The sequence below is a fragment of the Rhinatrema bivittatum genome, chromosome 1 (assembly GCF_901001135.1).
Source record: "Rhinatrema bivittatum chromosome 1, aRhiBiv1.1, whole genome shotgun sequence".
NCBI classification, from domain to species: Eukaryota; Metazoa; Chordata; class Amphibia; order Gymnophiona; family Rhinatrematidae; genus Rhinatrema; species Rhinatrema bivittatum.
This window is the reverse complement of record NC_042615.1, coordinates 677916785-677923384: the sequence shown is the minus strand read 5'-3', so window position 1 is coordinate 677923384 and position 6600 is coordinate 677916785.

The following is a 6600-nucleotide window of genomic DNA, read 5'->3' as shown; positions in this document are numbered from 1 at the left end:
GGTTGGTCTGGCTAAGTTCGGGACCTAGCTGGACAATCCTGGAAGTTTAAATGTGTTCCCCTACTGTCTGGACAAAATTTAGCTGGGTAAGTCATCACCTAGATAAAACTTATCCAGATAAAACAGAGGCGTTCTGGGGCGGGCTTAAACTGAGCTGGATAACACTGAATATCAGAATTATCTGGATAAATGTAGGTGGCTAAATCTATCCGTGATGAGAGCAGGTCTAAAGTTCTCGGATAATTTTATCCTTAACCAGATCTATTCAGATGAAAGAGCCTGATTAAATGGTAGAAAAAAAAATCAAAAAAAAATCTGTACGGTTATGCAGGGCTGATCCCTCACCCACCTTTACCTTGCAAAATCATTCCACCCGATGCTGGGCACAGTACCCCCAGTCCTTCCCACCACCATAAATCTCCCAAATGATTTAAAAAATGGTGCAAGCCAATCAGCCCAAGGATCCTCCTCACGCTCCCTCCTTCCGGTGCCCCCCCCCCCCCCCAAAAGAATTCAGGAAATAAATCCGGCCTCCAGGCCCCCAGAATAATACTACAATTGCACAGAGCTCCCAGCAGTGTGAAGGTTTTGTGGGGTGCCAGGTGAGATGGTAGGGTTCAGGGTCGGGGTTACAGGGGAGAAAGGTGGGCATGAGGAGAGGAAGGGCTTGGATTTCGTAAGGAAAGAAAGGAGGGTGAGGAGGTTCCTCAGGTCAATAGGCCCGCAATGTTGTAATCTTTTGGGGCGCTTGGCGGGAAGAGGTTGTTTGGGCATTGTGCCCAACATCAGTTGAAATGATGGGAGAGTGGTGGATCAGGCCTGCAGCTCTGCACGGATTTATGTATTTATTTATTTTAAATTTTATTTTTCAGTACTTAACCGGCTATGTTTCAGTATAACTGGTTAAGGGTAAAGTTATCAGTATACGTGTACCTGGATATATTCAAACATAGCTGGTTAGGTTTCCAAGACATCCCGGTTACATGCTAACTTGTCCGCTCGCTGCTTTTCTGAATATTGACCTCTTCACTTTTATTCATCTCCTTAAGGCTTCTTCTGTAAATAGGTTTACTCCCGCCAAGGCAGCCAGCTTTCTTTCTGCCTGCTTAGCTCACTTTACTTGCTATAAGAGGGGAAAAAATGGTTTGTCAGGCTAAGTTCGGGACCTAGCTGGACAATCCTGGAAGTTTAAATGTGTTCCCCTATCTGGATATTTTAGTTCTCTCCCATAGAAAAAGCATGGGAATTGGCCTATACAGTACACCACACTGTCTCCTTTTAATCCAGTTCCTTAGGAATGAAGTCCAAAAACGTCTCCAGAAAAAGGTGTCAAAAAGACCTGTTTGAAGCCTCAGCACTTTTAAAGAGACAGTCCTGCAGTGGCCACTATATATTGTTTCAGCCTGTCCTGCGTTCAGGGTTGGAAGACTATCGGGGCTCTTCCCTGCGGCACAGTTGAACACATGTGCGTGGATGTAAAAATGAAACCTGTGCATGTATTTTCTTTCCCTTCCCTAATTCATCTCTACTCCAGGATGGCCCTCTTTTTTTTTTTTTTTTTGCCAAGTATCGCACCTATGTTTGTTTGTTGTTTTCCCTAAGGAGAGGACTTTTTTTTTCCAGCCAAAGCAGGGCATGTCATTTTTGCAAATGCAAAACTACCTGTTATTGCATCCCCCAGCCAAACACTGTCCCGGGAGCGCCTCCCCAAAAACATGGGGCAAATTACTCTGACCTGCATAAAGGCTGGGCAATTTGCAAAGGCCCTTTTATCTGGGTAAATAGCTTTTGAATATTGCCCCCTACATGAACTTTAAAATCCCATAATGAGGATATGTTTGTTACTGAGCTCAGTGTGGCAAAGGCTGCGGGTACCTTTTTACGCGCAGACGTGACCTGAATTTTCTAAGCGAGCCTATGCCGGAGTCCGCGCACAAGGTCACCCATGCAAAGCTGCGGCTGTTCAGTTGAGGGCATAACTTGGGCGGGGGAACTTCTGCGCATTTTTTTTGCTTTTGAATTATAAAAAGGATGGGCGTACGTTCTGCACTCGGCTCCCAGCTCCGTCCTCTGCAGCACCTCGTGCCAGTTTGTGGAAAAGGATGCGCTGAAATGGGCTGCGTGCCTGCCTTGACGTGAACTGAGCCGCGTGCTGTCTTAGCGCAGCCATTGACGCACGCAATAGCGGCTTTTATGCGCCTAGATGCCTTTGAAAATTCAGCCCGAGATACACAGAGCGCTGGCCGCTACATTGCTGGCTGACAGGTCCTGAGTGGCCGTTAGCCACTCTTCATCAGAACCCTCGTCTGAAAACGTAAGGGACGTTTTGTTGCTAAGTGGAAGCCCAAGATACAAATAAATACGCAAAGCAGCCCTATAGTGTCGTGATGCTACTATATTTCCTGCTACGATGTGCTTAAAGACTTTATTGCCTGAAAAGAAACCAATTCTAAATTTAGCAGAATGTTCATACCAGAATGTTGTTTAATTACATTCCTATCTGCCAAAAAAATATCAGCTCTGTAAACAAGTGTTACCATGGTAATCTGCGCTTTCAATCACTACCCACCCCCCCCCCCCCCCCCCCCCCCCACACACACATTTTACCTTTTTTTTTAACAATTCATAATAGCAGTAATGATCTTCGGGTTAAGCATTTCCTGCTTCTTAAAGAACGCCAGGTTGAGGATGCGCAACTTCATTTCAGGACGCTCAGTGTAGCCATGAGGCATGACCAGGAAGTACACTTCCTGTCTCATCTGAGAGAGAGCGAGAGATCATGTTATATCTTAATCTGTATATATGCAGAATGAAATGCTGAAGGGCTCTCCGCAACTCACGCCTAACATGTTCACACAGGCTCTGCTAGGCTCGTGCTCAGGGTGGCGAGGGTTTGGGGGAAGCAAGGTTCCTGCCTGCCCTCGTTGACCAGTCCCTCCCCTGCCCCTGAGAGCTCCTATCCCCTTGCTCTCACTACCTTCAGCAGACCTCAGTGCCTCTGATCCAGTAGCGGCATCAGCGGAAGGCAGTGAGCACAGGGACTAAGTCAGCCTGCACTCACAGGCACCCATGCTCCCACCCCATCCGGGCTTCAATGCGGAAGGCGGGGACCTGTGAGGATGGGCTGAGCCGGGTCCCTGTGCTCACTTTTGCTGATAGCACGACCCGAACAGGAGTGGTGAGGTCTGTGGTGGTGAGATGAGAATCTAAAATCCAGGGAGCGATGGGGATGCTGCGTGTAGGGGGAGTGGGCGCAGTACCAACAGTGCCTCGGCACAACAGCAGTCAAAATTTGTCACTGTCCACCACACTGCTCACAATTATGCATTTATCCTGTAGTGCACAGGGACCCCATCATGGCTGATAGTCATTTATTGAAATACACACAATACTGAGAGGCCCTCTCTCATCCACCAAAGTGCTTCATGATTTGTATGCACTGTGAGCTCAAAGAAAAATATCGGTTCTTGAGTTTAAGCATCGACTCCAGACCCACTTGGATCAGAGGGGTTTACATTTGCAAGTATGTCTGCAGTACTACCTTCTTTGCAGGAATGAAATTAATTCCAGGAGATGAGAAACCACCAAAGATATGTTGTGCTTGGAATAATTTACAATGTAAAAACCAAGTCGGTATTTTGAATGCACTAATTGCAGTCACACCCAGGTTGAGTCCCAAGTCTTGTATTATTAGCAACTGATTCTCATTACTTCAGAGGACAGAACTCAATGGGCCCTGGAGTAAAAAGACCTTTAGCCACTGTTCAGTTTCCTGGTCATATTTCTTCAACTTGCAACTGTATGAGGTCAGGGAAGACTTTTTAGATATTGCCCAATGAGAAGTGCTTGGAGGTTGGATAGACCGAATAAAGGTCCGTGCACAGACATTTCAGGGCTTTCTCTGGCTGGGTCTGGATCTCCTCAGAGGGAGTAAGTGTTTGGAGCAGCCTTGAGGAGCTCTACACTAGAATCTGGTGTAGATTTCAAGTTGTTGCTAGAGGATGTGGTTAGTGCAGTTACTGTAGCTGGGTTCAAAAAAGGTTTGGATAAGTTCTTGGAGGAGAAGTCCATTAACGGCTATTAATCAAGTTTACTTAGGGAATAGCCACTGCTATTAATTGCATCGGTGGCATGGGATCTTCTTGGTGTTTGGGTAATTGCCAAGTTTTTGTGGCCTGGTTTGGCCTCTGTTGGAAACAGGATGCTGGGCTTGATGGACCCTTCGTCTGACCTAGCATAGCAATTTCTTATGTTCTTATGACAGGGCTTATTTTCCAAACTCATTGTTCCAACAGAGGTTGCACATCAGTTTGTTTAAGAGGAGTGGAGACACAAACCCTGGAGCTCGTCCTACTTGTCAGCATATCTGCCTCAAAAGTGGTTCCGTATCCCCCAGAGAACTGCAGTGTGAAGGGGGATAGAAATATCAGTGTAGAGTCATGGGATTCAGAAGGATCCAGATCTTGCTGCAGTGAATTTACCCTGTGCATACAAAGGATTTCAGAGGAGACGGTGCAAGTGATGAAGGCATTAAAAAGTGAGTTTCTATTCCTGGAAGATTCCTGGAGAGTATCCTAATAGGAATTTTAGGAGTCTGACGCTTGAATATTCACGGAGTTTGAATGTAACTGTTTGGATCTGTTTTCTGGATGTGAACAGGATCAAGTGTACAGTGTCTCAAGCGATCACCTTTCATCAAGTGCTTCAGTAGATTTTTATTTTGGAACAACTCAAATTGTTGTGAATGCATCTTGTTCCTAGAGCCTAAGAGAGCATCCAAAGACCCTGAGGCAAGACTTCCCCACTGGCAGAAGAACCCCAGGATCCCCATGGGCTGAGTTATAGCCCAGCAGATCCCCAGTGTGCCCCCTAAGCTGTACCATCCAAAGGTGGAAAGGGGGTTACACATACTAGTGTTTATTCTTTTGCACAGGAAAATGAAGGAATTAACTAAATACATTGATTCATTTAAGTTATCTCAAAAAGAACACCACCACCAAAATTTGCTGATTTGTTATTTTGATAAAAATCGTATATCACTAAATACTGGTATGAACATTTCAAGCATCACCCCCTCCTCCTCCAGCCCCCTGATACACAAAAGCAACAAAACAGTGTGCAAAACTTGTGTCAGATTTGCTTGGTACCTTTTGTTTTGAGGCTCACCTGGATGCCTAGGCTAGCAATCTCTCATGACCCCTGAGAAGTGATAGATCTTGCACATAAATAATTTTGCTGTATTCATTCTTTCTGAGACAGTATTGATGTTTATGTGGTGTTTATGTCTGAGAAGGCAGCCTGCCTCCTTCCGGGATGGGATGAGATATATCAGCAATAAGAGACTGGAAACCCCAGTGTAACCTGTACCCTCCCTGTTAACCTGTTGAATACATCACCTCTGTTTGGCTTCCAGCCAGATCGGTCTAACGCTACACTTGCGTGCCTCAGATTGGCAGCTAATCTAGCCATGAAGGATTGCTCTTGTTGTCTGTCAGAACAGAGAAGCAGTGATGCACTAGAAGGAAATTTCAGGCATTTCCAAGCCTCCTTTCTTAAGCTCATTTCTGAATGAAAGGGAGGAGTGCAGTAAGTGAGATCCCCTTGATAAGAAATTAGTGGCACACTGCTGCAGAGATGATTTTATGGGTACAGGGCTCCAGAGATTAGGCTGAAAAGAAAACAAGAGTTCAGTAAAGTCTCTGGTGAAATCCCACTTCCTGGGAGGAAGAGCATGCTGCTATTGAAATGAACTGCAGCAGGAAGAGGTATTATAACCTGAGCCACCAGTCCGGAAAAGACAGAGCTGAACTGAAAAGGTCATCAGACTCCTACTGTGAAGGTAATTAAAGCCCCTATTGAAGAGATGAGTCAGAGATTCAGGTTTAGGGGATTTGCCTGCGACCACCCCTTGACTATTGCTGCTGATTTACAGTGAAATAAAATATTACTTCACAAGCAAATAATGGCAGAAACCTAAATTGTAGAACTTTGACTAAAGGAGGGATTTGTCTTGGAAATGTACTGAAAGAGGCCTTTTCTTTTCTGTATGGTGATATTTTGCAGGGAGTAAGACCTCCAACTAGCTAAATGTGCCAGCTGATAACTTGTGGAAATGTGCATAGTTGTATAGTCTGAGCCTCGTACCCACAAATGTGCTGTTTGATCTCCTGTAGAAATGTATATAGTCATATACACAAATAAAATTGCCATCCCTGTTTACAGTGCCTTCAGTTTTTGGGGGAGGAAAATCCCATCCACTAACATCTTCTCCAGGTGGAAGCGACAAACACACAAGAAACTGACAAAGTCTACCTGAGGGCATGGGGGCACTACATGAATTGGTAGCACACTGCCGCAGACAAGATTTTATGGGTGCAGTGCTCTAGAGATATATACCAGAGAAAGACTGAGAGAAAGCAAGAGTGCAGCAAAGTCCGTGGTATATACCAAGGAATCATAGCTACGGTATTAGCATCAAATGAAAATTGTCAAGTAAAACACAGTACAATCGAGGTGTTTTCCCTTTTTTTTTCGTTTTTGGTCTGCAGTACAAACAGACAGTTACAAGTAGTGTCCAGACATTTGCACAGTAATATATGT